Consider the following 14,006-nt stretch of genomic DNA (forward strand, 5'->3'; position numbering starts at 1 on the left):
TGGATGAGTCACTCAAGTGGAGATGGCAAGTGTGCTGATGGAGAGGGTTGGGCTTTGTACAAAGGCATGGGGAAGTATCTATTAACTTTATCCCCAGGCCAGTTTGATAGTTTAAATGATTGGATACTGCCTTTTCCTTCTTAAAGGAATTCTCATTAAGAAATTTGAAAAATCAGTCATCAATGTAAAATGATATTTTGTACAATAACAGTTGCACAAGTCAAGACCCCTTTTGGTTACAAGTGAGAAACCCTTAACTGGCCAAATGCAAAGGGGCACTTTTTTATATATATAAATTTATTCATTTTATTTATTTATTTTTGGCTGCATTGGGTCTTCGTTGCTGTGCACGGGAGTTGCGGCTAGCGGGGGCTACTCATTGTTGCAGCGCACTGGCTTCTCATTGTGGTGGCTTCTCTTGTTGCGGAGCACAGGCTCTAGGCGCACGGGCTTCAGTAGTTGTGGCTTGCAGGCTCAGTAGTTGTGGCTCGTGGGCTCAGTAGTTGTGGCGAATGGGCTCTAGAGCGCAGGCTCAGTAGTTGTGGCGAATGGGCTTAGTTGCTCCACAGCATGTGGGATCTTCCCGTACCAGGGCTTGAACCCAGCTTGAACCCGTGTCCCCTGCATTGGCAGGTGGATTCTTAACCACTGCGCCACCAGGGAAGCCCCAAAGGGGCACTTTTTTAGCTTGAACATTCAAACCACAGAAAGAGAACTGATGAAACTAGACTTTCAGAATCAGAGACTCAAACACTTGCCGACCTCTTTATCTCCCTGCTTCACATTAAATGTAGGCTTCGTTCTCCCAGGCCAAATAGCTCAACTAGAAAGATATCTGGGAGCTGCAGGAAGCTCTGGATTTATATTCTTTATGTTTCTAAACAGAAAGAAAAAAAGACTTCCCAGATAGCTCAAGATAGAAACATCCCATGGAAGGACTCTGGTAGGTTTTAAGTCACATGCCCATCTCTGAAAGGGGAAATAGGAGCTGGGAAGATAATAACAAAATCTACTGTACAATGTCTCTTTTCTGAAAACAGAACTAAGAATCGTAGAGTTAAAAGAGAGCTTAGAAGCCTCACCAACCCCCCAGCCAATGCAAGATTCTCTTCTATTACATTACAGCTTCGGCTCAATCACTTTTAAAGTTGGGAAACACACTCCTTCACCAGTCAACCCATCCCATTTCTCAACACTGCTAATCATTTTAAAAGTAAATTTGCTTCCCTGTCATCATCACCCATGGGCTATAGTTTTTGTGGGTTTTTTTGGTTTGTTTTTTAATATTTACTTATTTATTAATTTGGCTGCCCCAGGTCTTCGTTGCAGCATGCAGGATCTAGTTCCCTGACCAGGGATGGAACCCAGGCCCCCTGCATAGGGAGCGTGAAGTCTTAACCACTGGGCCACCAGGGAAGTTGCCATGGGCTGTAGTTCTAAGTTCATGTTCTTCCCTCTAGGTCAAGACTGAATATGTCTACCCCTTTCATGAATATCTGAAAGCCAGTCATATAACGCTCTTCAGCCCGCTCTTCTCTGGGATCCATATTCCTTGGAGTTTCAACGTAGTCATCACGGATGGCTTAGGGTTATGGGAAGTAAAAGGGGCATCTGGATCATTAAGGTCAGGGGTTGTCAAGGACTCTGTGGGGAAAGGCAGGAAACCAACAGAAGAGGGGAACGATCCTCACCCCACCAGGCTCCCCCCCCAGCATGAACTCCCCCCCAGCTGCCTGCCTCTGCTCCCAAGGGGCCCACCAGACAGCAAGGAGCATAGAAACACTTAAAGAGAATTCAGTTTTACAGTTTATGTTAAAAAGAAGGAAAAAATAGATAGGAGAAGATAAAAATAAATTTAGAAGAAAAAAGGGAAAGAAGGCTAAGAGGAAATGAATGAAAAGACTAGGTATGGAGGGAAGGGTGTAATGAAAGTTTTAAAGAGAAGGAATCAACTCATTAACCAGAGTATTTAAAAGAATGTAACAGTTAAGGGGCTTCCCTGGTGGCGCAGTGGTTAAGAATCTGCCTGCCAATGCAGGGGACACGGGTTCGAGCCATGGTCTGGGAAGATCCCACATGCCGCGGAGCAGCTGGGCCCGTGAGCCACAACTACTGAGCCTGCGCGTCTGGAGCCTGAGCTCCGCAACAAGAGAGGCCGTGACAGTGAGAGGCCTGCGCACCGCGATGAAGAGTGGCCCCTGCTCGCTGCAACTGGAGAAAGCCCTCGCACAGAAACGAAGACCCAACACAGCCATAAATAAATAAATAAATAAATTTATTTTTAAAAAAAAAAAAAAGAATGTAACAGTTAAGGGGCTTCCCTGGTGGCACAGTGGTTAAGAATCTGCCTGCCAATGCAAGGGACACGGGTTCAAGCCCTGGTCCAGGAAGATGCCACATGCCGCAGAGCAACTAAGCCCGTGAACCACAATTACTGAGCCTGCTCTCTAGACGCCACCAGCCACAACTACTGAAGCCCACATGCCTAGAGCCTGTGCTCCGCACCAAGAGAAGCCACTGCAATGAGAAGCTGCGCACTGCAACGAACAGTAGCCCCCGCTCGCCGCAACTAGAGAAAAGCCTGCACACAGCAACAAAGACCCAATGCAGCCAAAAATTAATTAATTAATTAAAATAAATAAAATAAAAGAATGTAATGGTTAAGACAGAACAAAATATTTTTAAAGATAAGAATAATTAGGACATATGCAGATAATAAAATAATAATCAGTTAAATAAAATAAAGATTTTTTATTATGACTTCAAACATTACAATACTAAAAGATAAAACAGAAATGGGTTAAGCTGAAGGCAGCAGGACAGAGACCAAGGGCCAGAAGCACCAGGAAGGGCTGAGTGTGGAATCTCGTGGGCCTTTTCTAAGCCTGGGTTCTCTTCAAGGCACCCTTGTGAGCTGAGCTCCTCGGCCAGCCATGCCTTATGTCAGAGCCTCCAGTAAGTGCCCCTTCCTTAAATATCCATTGGGGAAAGCTATTCAGTGGTGCCTCCCTGGAACTGGAAGACATGGACACGCCCCACCTAGCATCAGTCAGCCGAGGCCCTTCAACCATTGCTCCTGTGATGTGAATTCCAGAGGCCTCACACTCATGGACCATCACATCAGAAACCCTCTTTAAAGATGGTTTTGCACATCTGGAAAATTTTGGATATATAATTATATATTATATATTTGATGTATATGTTATGTATAACATATATATAACATTACATTTTATATATAATATAAATTACTATATACAAAATTATATATAGTTATATATATTTAAATTTTATAGCTATCCATCCGTCAGACCAGTAATCCCACATATGGAATCTATCTCAAAGATATAATAGCAAAATATTCAAAACAGTGTGACCAAATCTCTTCATTGCAGCACCATCTACAAAACCAGAAGACTGAAAACAATCCAACTGTTCATCAGTAGAGGACTGGCTGAATAAACAGTGGCACATCCACAAGAACAGAATACTATGCAGCTGGGATAAGGAGTGAGGAAGAGGCCTATCTACAACATTGAAATAATCAGAATATACTGTTAGTTAAATCAGCAAGGAATAGAAGAGCTTTTGAAAATGAAGGACAGGAAGTGGAATACAAACATAAGTGTGTCTTTGCTTATATTTTTTAAGACAAAACAATGGAAAGATAAGTCAAGAAAGTAATTTTTAAATCATTACCTATGTAGAGAAAGAGGAAATAGGATTAGGGGACAAGTATAGAAGCTGGACTTCTAGGAATAAACCTTGTTTTATAGTTTTGACTTGGGAAGCATGTAAATATTTTAGATAAATAAATCAAAAAGGAATTCCTAAAAATGTAAAACAAGCTTAACCAAATGGCATTCACTGTGTATCAAGTTGATAGCACAGCCATACACAGAAAAATTACTTCGACTTTAAAACACAATACTTCAAATACTGCATTTTGAATATAAACTAAGGACAAAAGAAATCACAAAGAAATCTTAAACTGTAATCAATAATCTTATTAGAAATAATATTGACAATATGATTTTTAAACTATTATGTATATAGTAGGATAAAGCAAATAAATAATTAAGTAATTATGTAAGAGTTGTAAAGAACTAATATTTTTAGAGCAAGAGAAAAGAAATCCAAATATAAAATTGAAGGTTATAAATTCTGTAATCTTACACTTGAATTGGAAATATCACTATAAACTCAGGCTTTATTTTTTCTCTTCATGTTTTCTCTTTTTAAAAAAAATATGCGTTTCCTAGTTCGGTCCACTGAAAAGACTTGAAAATATGACAACCATAGAGTAGCAGTAAGGAACTCTAGCACACAGATTGTGGTCTCCTAAATAACATTTCCCACCAAAAAGAACCAGCTGGGAGAAATGGCCAACTCTGGGATTAAAGGAAGACAAGTACAAAATACATTTTGAAATATCCTGTCATGCCAGGAGCACATCATATTTCAGATTTAAGATTACATCAAAAATACCCAGGTTAAAAAAAAAAAAAAATACCCAGGAGCAAACTTAATGGAATTTCCCCTGGCCAGACATGGGACAAATCAAGCACCAACAATGGTAACAGGGTCAGTGAATCAAGAGAACATAACAGTCCTGGACTTCCCTGGTGGCTCAGTGGTTAAGAATCCATCTGCCAATGCAGAGGACACAGGTTAGAGCCCTGGTCTGGGAAGATCCCACATGCCGCAGAGCAACTAAGCCCGTGTGCCACAACTACTGAAGCCCACACGCCTAGAGCGCGTGCTCTGCAACAAAAGAAGCCACTGCAATGAGAAGCCCACGCACCGCAACGAAGAGTAGCCCCTGCTCGCCGCAACTAGAGGAAGCCCGCCCGCAGCAACAAAGACCCAACACAGCCAAAAATAAATAAATAAATAAAAATAAATAAATTTTTTTTAAAAAGAGAACATAACAGTCCTAAACATGTATACAGCCAATAACAGAGCTTCCAGCAACATGAAGGAGGAAAAGATAGAACTAAAAGATAGAAAAACCTATCATTGCAGTTGGTTATTTTCATGCCCTTCTCTCAGTGACAGAACAAGCAGGCAGAAAAATCAAAGGTATAGAAGGCTTGAAGAGCCCTATAAACCAAGTTGACATAATTGACATTGACAGAACACACTGCCCAGCAACAGCACAGTATACATTCTCTTCCAGTGCATCAGAATCAGATGAAAAGCAGGAAGACAATACAGAAAAACCAATGAAACCCAAAACTGGATATTTGAAAAGATAAATAAAAGTGGAAAACATCTTCTGAGACTGATCGGGGTGGGGGGTGGGGGGGAAACCATAAATTACCAATATCAGAAATTAGAGGGGACAGCACTACAGATCCTAAAGACAAGAAGGGAACATTATGAATAACTTTATGCCAATAAATTCAACAACTTTAATGAAATACACAAATTTCTTGAAAGACACAAAATACCAAAGCTCACTCAAGAATAAATAGGTAACCTGCATAGCCCCCAAATCTATTAAAGAAATTGAATTTGTAGGGTTTTAAAGAGAAAACTTCCTACAAAGAAAACTGCAGGCCCACAGTGCTTCACCAGTGAATCCTGCCAAATATTTAAGGAAGAAATAATACAGCATTTCAATACTGAAAACAACAAAACATTGCTTAAAGAAATTAAAGCCCTAAATAAGTGGAGACATGTATAACTTGCTTATAGAATCAGAAGAGTCAATATTGTTAAGGAGGCAATTCTCCTCAAATTGATCAATACATTCAACAGAATTCTTGTAAAAATCCCAGGATATTTTCATAGAAATTGGCAAACTGACCCCAAAGTTTATTTATATATATACATATATATATAGCGTTATGTGTGGATGACTATAATCATATATCTGAATCATGATTCATATAAATTATATGATTATAGTCATCCACACATAACACCACATTGACATATAGCTCAATAGAATAGAATGAGAGTCCAACAAAAGACCAACACAGCTAAGGTCAATTCATTTTTGACAATGTGTCAAGGCAATTCAATCAGGAAAGGATAGGCTTTTCAACAAATGGTGCCAGAATTGGATATCCATATACAAAAAAAGAAAAATTTAGACCTCTAACTCACATCATATACAAAAGTTAACTCCTAAATGTAAGAGCTAAAACATAGAATAAAATCTTGGTGAATTTGGGTTAGGCAAAAATTTCTTAGATATAACACCAAAAGTACCATCCATAATGGAAAAAAATTGTATAAATTGAACTTTATCAAAATTTAAAAGTTTGCTTTTCAACAGACACCATTAAGAAAATGAAAATTCAAACCACAAACTGGGAGAAATTATTTACAAAACATATATCCAACAAAGGAATTATATCTAGAATAGACAAAAACTCTTATAACTCAATAACAAAAAGACAAACAACCCAATAAAAAACAGACAAAAGATTTGAATGGACAATTCACCAAAGAAGATATCTGAATATCTAATAGCACTAGAAAAGCTACTCAGCATCATTCAGGCAGTTCATTGTATGTCAAATACTTTTTAAAAAAAGCTGTAAAATAAACAAAAACTAACTGGTCACCTTTGGGAGTTGTTAGAGCATCAATTCATTATTGTAAAGACTAGCAGAAAAAGGAAAAGAGTCCAGGAATATTACCTGGTCTTTTCTAATGAATTGTGCTTTAGGAAAACCAAACAGTCGATGGAAAAAGGGGGTTTTAAAGAATGACAGTTATAAATACAGAAGGAATAATTGAATTAGAAAACCATTGTTGAGTAATCCTTAATACAATAATAAATCTAGACAAGGAACATCAACAGATGCTAAAACCATTAGGTTAGAGGCTGATGTGGCATTTTATAATGGATGGACCAGGCTGACCACATCTGAAATCACCAATAAAATTAACCTCAGTAAAAGTGGAACAACCAGACATTATGTACTTTCTCTCTTGTGATAACAATAGTATATAGTACCACCTACAATCTATTTTTGCAAAAAGAAAAAAATTGAACCTTAATACTACCAAGCTTCTAGATCTAACTGTCAGGGGGGACTGAAGAACTTGTGAAAGGATTCCTTGAGGATGGAATTAGCCAAATTCTGTGGGAAATTCTATAGATCAATAAATATCAAAAAAGGGAGTGGGTAATTGGTAAGAAATTTAAAAGATATATTGATCGAATGTAATGTATGGACCTTGTTTGGATCTGGATTCAAACAAACCAACCATAAAAATATCTTTCAGAGATAAGTGTGGACATTTGAACACAGACGAGGTGTTAGATGATGCAGAGTTTCTATTATTACTCTTGTTAGGTGTACTAATGGTACTATGGTTATGCTCTTTTTAAAAGTGGTTACCTGTTGGGTATACATACTGAGGTATTTACAAGTTAAATTAAACCATAGCTAGGGTTTCCTTTAAAATATTCTGGTGACAGTGCTAGGGTAGGGGAGAATGTTGTGGGAACGAGATAGATGAAATAACGCTGACAATTCTTGAAAGTAGTGATGAATGGATACAGGGTGGTTAAATATACTATTTTCTCTACTTCGGGTATGTTTGAAATGTTCCATAACAAAGAACTGGGGTTTTGTTTTGTTGAATTTTAAATGGGCTGTGTTCACACAGATCACAGCCCTCAGGCTGACTTCAACATGAGTATTCCCTACCTTGACCCACACAGTCAACGTAGGTCACAAATGAGAGAAATGAGTCAGGGGTTAAGAAAACAGCAAAGCAAGCAGCTGGTACCCACCTCTGCAAGGATTAATGGAGAGTGGTAGGACCACAGCAAACGGAAGATCACCTGCCCATCCAAAGGGGGCAGCCAATGTTGCCATGTGGGAATAAGGGCCCAAGATGGCCAAGTCTTCTAATTTTTCATTAGAAACTTGAAATCTAGGCATTTCAGTAAAACCTCCCAATATGCAGGCAAATGATTAAAAAAATTTTAAACACTTGCAAGTCAGTGCTAGAAAGCCAAACAAAACCTGTCTGGAGGCTAGATTTGTTCCACAGACTGTTGTTTTGTGATCTCTGACACCACACCATGTAATGCATTATACAGTAATGCATTAATAATTGGCTGACATTCTTAACAGTTGAATCACACGGCCAGGACAACTGAGGTTGTGCATATCCGAAATGCCCAGATCCTTTATATGCAAACAGCTGTCAAGCCAGGCACGCCCCACACTGAACTCAGAACTGAACACAGGTTTACAGTTATCTCTATCAAATTGCATCTTGTCATTTGTCAGAAACATTTGTCCCTGCATTGGCTCAACTCTTCCTCCAAATTCTACTGAATTTGCACTCCCTTCCAGCTTTGTATCACACACAGTTTTAATAAGCCCATCCAAAGCCATCTACAAAGCTAATGTCAACCTGTGTGTATAGTTCAATAGAGTTCAACGGATTTCAACGGGTAGGTTAGGCTTGTCTCCTGCTAGATGTCTACAGCTGTTTAGCTATAACTTCAACCTACCTTCTGGGTTCATCCACCTCATATTTACCCGTCTTCCTCCTTGAAGCCACCATACATTGCATATAGGCCTAATCCACTAGTTTTGTGGTGACAGGAATGCCACCTCCTTACATCTGTATATGGAGTACTTTATGGTTTTTATAGCATGTTCCCATAATTTTCTGACTTGATCTTTATCACCCATCACAACCTTTAAAAATCCTATCAACCTCACATTAAGACATTGATCTACAAATCTGCCAGTGGTCTATTTGTTTGTTTATAATCCACTAATAATCTATCTGGTGATTTCCAGATTAAATAGAGCAAGGGCAACTATTGATAATTTAGCTTCTTACCTTCCCACTTCACCATCTCACCAAAAAAGAGTTCCCCAAACCACCACCATTCCAGCAATAACCTATAGGGACAGAAACAATATTTCAGAGGAAGAATGTTCTAACCATGAGAGTTGACAGAAAGTGGAATGCATCACCTTGTGAAGAAATGACATTTTGATGCTAGAACTTTTCAAATAGGAGCTAGGGTTTTGCAGAAGGGATTCCAACATGGATAGGGAGTTGGGCAGAATGATCTTTCATTCATGCATTTCTGTCCACGTGAGGAAACTGCTCCGTGCTCAGCTCTTGGCTGAGCTCTTGGAAGTATCTTACCAGTTCTTGCAGTGATAACCTCTGAAGGTTAAAAACATACACTTGGCAAGTGTGACTGTTTTTATGCTTTGTACATTTTAAAATTAATTCCCTTTTAAAAAGCAGTTTTCAGCAAATGTTTTTAAAATGCCAACCTTTTCCCCATTGTTCAAAATTGGGAAGAATCCATACAATGGAATATTATTAAGCCATAAAAAAAGAAATGAAGCACCGATACAAGGTAGGATGTGGATGAATCTTGAAAACATTAGGGTAACTGAAAGAAGCCAGTCACAAAAGACCACATATTATATGATTCCATTCATATGAAAGTCCAGAATAGGTAAATGTAGAGACAGAAAGTAGATTAGTGGTTATTTAGGGGTTGGGTGGGGTGATAGCTAAAGGATACAGGATTTCCTATTGAGTTGATGAAAATGTTCTAAAATTGACTGTGGTGATGGTTGCACGTATCTGTGAATGTACTAAAATCCGTTGAATTGTACATTTTAAATGGGTGAATTGTAGGGTATATGAGTTATATCTCGCTAAACCTGTTTTTTTTTTGTTTTTTTTTAAATTAATTTGTTTATTATTTATTTATTTTTGGCCGTGTTGGGTCTTCGTTTCTGTGCGAGGGCTTTCTCTAGTTGCGGCAAGCGGGGGCCACTCTTCATTGCAGTGCGTGGGCCTCCCACTATTGCGGCCTCTCTTGTTGCGGAGCACAGGCTCCAGACGCGCAGGCTCAGTAGTTGTGGCTCACGGGCCTAGGTTCACCGCGGCATGTGGGGTCCTCCCAGACCAGGGCTCGAACCCGTGTCCCCTGCATTGGCAGGCAGACTCTCAACCACTGCGCCACCAGGGAAGCCCCCTAAACCTGTTTTGTTTTGTTTTGTTTTGTTTTGTTTTGTTTTGTTTTTAATTAAGCAAACTTTTTGGGGGGATTGGGGGATAGATGTTTGCTTCCAGGCTGGCTAGATTTCTAAAGGGGAGCACCCACCACCTGCTGAGGATGAGCCTGTGAGCGAAAAGATCTGGTTCAGCGAGGACCTGGCAGCCAGGTTGGGTGAGGTGGAAGGATTTTCTCACATTTCAGGAGGCATGGGGCTCCCCTTTCGGAATCTGGGGCTGGGATTAGCAGCCGAGGAGACCGACAAGAGCTCCACCTTTCACCCACTTCCTCTGAGCTTTCTAGGTCTTGCTTCTCACCGCTCTTGGTCGTATTTCCATCCCAGGAGTTAACTCCTAGCACGCCCATAAAAACAGCTGAAACCACTCTTTTGGGAGAAGGCGTCTGGGAGGGCTCTCATCCCAACTAAGCTTGCTCCCTACTTCGCCCCACCTCCTGAGGATGTGGGGCACCCGTCCACCCCCTGGCAAAGCGGCCCCCGTGCCTCAGAATGCTCGCGTGCTGGAACATTTCAAAACCCAGCTGGCAGATTTCCTGCTCCCCGGGGGGGACTTCTGAACCTGGGGTGTACGGCAGGCAGGAAAGGATATCCCTAGAAAACGTCTCTTATCCCGTCTGCCAGCGAATTCCACCACTGTTGACTGACACCGGGGAGCAGGGGCACAGATGGGGGGAGGGAAACGCCCAGGCACTTTTCCCAAACTCTGCAAATCCGTCCAGGGAGGCCTGGAGGCCTGGGTAAGGGAGAAGGGCCCGCGGTCTAGGGGTTCTGCAGATCGGGGGAGGTGGCAACGACCAGTTATTAGCATTTGGGTTGGCCAAAAAGTTCGTTCGGGTTTTTGGTAACGTTGCGGAACGAACCGACCGAACTTTTTGGCCAACCCATAGTTAAAAAGGAGGAGAGCGACTGCTGCACTTGAGGCCCTGCTCTGGGCCTCGGGCCCCAGCTCGCGGGAGTGGTCGCCCCGCTCGGGCCCCGACAGCCAGCGCGCACCACGCCGCTCCCGGCCCTGGGTGAGGGGCAGCAGCAGGGAACCGGCGCCGGGAACGCGGGCACGCCCCGTAGAGAGGGCGCCTGGAATTTTCGATGACGAGGCCCAGGTAGGGCCCCATCACCGGTGCAGCGCCCCGGCACTTCCCGTCCGCATCCCCGGTACCGGTACCCGGGACTGGGTGCCGTTAAAGGAAATGCCTAGGAAGAGGGAGCAGCAGGTAAACGTCCGGGTTCGGGCGGCCGGATGGTGCGGTGCGCGGGGGCAACAAGTAGCTTGGAAAGCGAGTGAGGCGCCGAAGAGAGCAGCTTCCTGCCTGCAGAGAAGCAGGACGTGCAAGCAGAGAAGTGAGAGACAGGAACTGAGGAGACTAAAGAGAGACTGACTCGTTCCCTTGAGCAAGGGGGTAAAAGGGGGGTGCGGGTATCCAAAAGAGTCGTGCTCCAGGTGAGGCTCGAACTCACAACCTCGGCATTGCTCTGCATGTACTGCTGTATAAGTACCGCGCGCTAACCGATTGCGCCACTGGAGCTCCGCTTACCCCGCCTCGTGATGGCTCTATCAGGGTTCACCCGGGCTCTGTGCGGGCCTTCGCGGAGCATGCGCACCCGCGGCTTGCTGCTAGGCGAGAACGAGCCGGGGCCCTGAGACCCCGCAGCTTCCGGTCTGGCGGTTCCCGGCCTAGTGTAGGAGGGAAGGCTGTGAAGGTCTCCCTCCGCGATGGCGGGGCCCTTTGGCGGGACCTTGAAAAGAGCACAGCCCGCCTCCCTGGGTAGCGCGGGAGGAGGAGCCCCGGGCGCTGCGGTCGGAAACCACCTCCGCGTCCTCAGTGTGGCGCTTCGCCTCCCAGGAGCAGGCCCCGCGAGAAGCAGGCCTAGAACAGGAGCCGGGCTGCGGCCGGCGGGCGGGCCTTGTTCCGAGGGGTGGGGCCGAGCGGGTTGGCCTCGGCTCCTGGGCAGCAGATGCCCTGGGCTGCCGCCTCTGCCCCGCGCCCCCGCGTGACCGGTGAGCTGGAGGAGCCCACCCCCCCCCCCTTTCCCCCGCGCCGCCCTGGAAGTCGGCAGGAGCGGGAAAACCCGTGAATGAGCAAAGCCCGCGCCTGCCGGTGGGGCAGCCAGGCAGCGCCTGGGCCGGGATGGCGACCGAGTTTCCAAGACCGGACCGGGCAGAGATTTAACCGTCAGACCCTTGTCCTGCCCCGAAGGCTTTCTGCTGCCCCTTCTGACATCCTGAGCGGGGTGCTCGGATCGTGTCAAACCACGGGCATTCCGGGGACACGGTGATAGCCCAGGCCTTCGAGAGGGTGCAGGCTAAGCTCCACGTGTTTTGTTGGGCCACAACGTGTATGTTTTGTTTAATTTTAAAGCGAGTTCCTAATATTTAAAATCAAGAGGTCCCCTACAAATATCTGGATATCCATTTCTTTTTTAAAAAACAAAGTGTAAACCGTACCCAGGGCCGAATTATGACTGTCCTGTTCCTTACGCACTTTTGTCTTCGTGGGCTCCTTTGTCCATCAAAACAACAACAAAATTTTTTTTTAATTATATTTTGCTACTACAAACCACAAATATAATCCAGGCTGGATTTATTGTTACACTCATTATTATCTTTTTTTCTGATTTCAAAAAAAAATTAAAATGTAAACATTTGGGGGGGCTCTAGGCACTGTGCCTACGGCCCTTGACTGATAACTCTGCTGCATCCCTCTGGGAGGGTAGCTGCAGCCTCCTCCACAAAATGCCCCCCTCCCCCCTGTCTCTCTTCCTCTGGGGTTGCATCAGTCGATTGTCTCCTGGGCCTCTGTTGGCATGTTGGTCACCCTGTTCGGTGACCTCTGCTTTCCTGGGAGAGCCAGAAGAGCAAACAATAGAGCACCATGTCAATAGATTTCGGAACCAGCATGAGCAAGTGATGGGGGCAGAATAAAGATCATGCATAATCACCTTGATAGCCCACATTAACAGGTTGTGTTCGGGTGATGAGGTCGAGAGTACGATTGTAGAAGAGCCTTGAAATTGGAGCAGAAGAGATTAGAGTGATGAGGCAGATGATGAGGAGACAGGCACAGGTTCTGTTTAAGGCAGAGGCCTCCTGAAGGTGGTGTTTTCAGGAAGTTCATTGCTTTGTGCAGACTGGGTTGTGCACCCAGAGAAAGGAGATAGGCGAGCCTCTCCTGGTGGTTTGTAAACTGTGAGAGACACACATCCAGAGCAAGAGCTCAGAAGGGGGATGGTCAGCACCCCTGCAAGATCCCATCAGGTACCAGGCAGATGGTGGGATGCAGAGCTGTTTACAACACGCCAGGATTAGGGCTCCTTGGAGCATGCTGTGGCAAGTCCTTGGTAAATCAAGGGCAGCAGAGAGTGAGCCTTTGAAATAAGTCCCTCCCAAAAGATGGAAAAAGCTCTAAAAGTAAATGCATGATTTGCCCCCAGGTGGGAATACTTTTTCCCCCTAAATTGAAAGGGGTTAATTTCCTGAAAGACAAGAAAGTAAGTCATGGACTCAGACACAGCGTCTTCTCAAATCCAGTAGCATCTGCTGCGTCTGCTCTTTCTCCCTCCTGAGTACCTCAGGTAGAATCTGCCTGGTGAACTATAAGCAGGAAGAATGGCCCCTGGTGGTCCAGCTTCCCTTCCCACTCTCCGCTTTCATGGATCTACTCCTTAACAGTATTGGTTCAGCAGATACTGACTGACCCTGGTTGCATGGGAAGGGAAGGCAGCACCTGATACAGCCTTTGGAAACTAAAATAGCTTAGTCCTCAAGGAAATTGGGGCTCTAAGGGAGGAGTGAGGGCAATGTTGAACCTAGAGGGGGCAGTGTCAGAATCTGTGCCACCAGAGAGATTTTTCAGCAAGAACAAGTATACTGAGACCTTCAAATCACTTAACCTCATACTCACCCTGAAGAGCAATGAACTAAGAGTCTGAGGCCCTCCCTGGCTCTGTGACCTTAAGTAAATCTCTTACCCTTTC

The 14,006-nt window shown here is 43.9% G+C and overlaps 1 long non-coding RNA gene and 1 other non-coding gene across 6 annotated transcripts in view; both read right to left on the reverse strand.

Annotated features, from left to right (window-relative positions):
- LOC132377305 (uncharacterized) overlaps positions 1-11,976 on the reverse strand; it is a 189,647-nt gene extending 177,671 nt beyond the window's left edge. For 2 of the 5 annotated variants that reach the window (XR_009506597.1, XR_009506595.1), the window contains exons 1-2: positions 11,567-11,975; positions 8,830-8,891 (exon numbers count right to left, since the gene is read on the reverse strand). This is a non-coding gene — a long non-coding RNA (uncharacterized LOC132377305). Of the gene's footprint in view, positions 1-8,829; positions 8,892-11,566 lie in introns of all 5 variants that reach the window. The other 3 variants (XR_009506598.1, XR_009506599.1, XR_009506596.1) reach the window with 3 other exon arrangements.
- On the reverse strand, positions 11,465-11,557 carry TRNAI-UAU (transfer RNA isoleucine (anticodon UAU)). The gene is given in 2 exon segments: positions 11,465-11,500; positions 11,520-11,557. It is a non-coding gene; the product is annotated as a tRNA-Ile (tRNA).
- Positions 11,977-14,006: the final 2,030 nt, after the last annotated feature.

This window comes from Balaenoptera ricei, chromosome 13 (genome assembly GCF_028023285.1).
Source record: "Balaenoptera ricei isolate mBalRic1 chromosome 13, mBalRic1.hap2, whole genome shotgun sequence".
Classification (NCBI taxonomy): domain Eukaryota; kingdom Metazoa; phylum Chordata; class Mammalia; order Artiodactyla; family Balaenopteridae; genus Balaenoptera; species Balaenoptera ricei.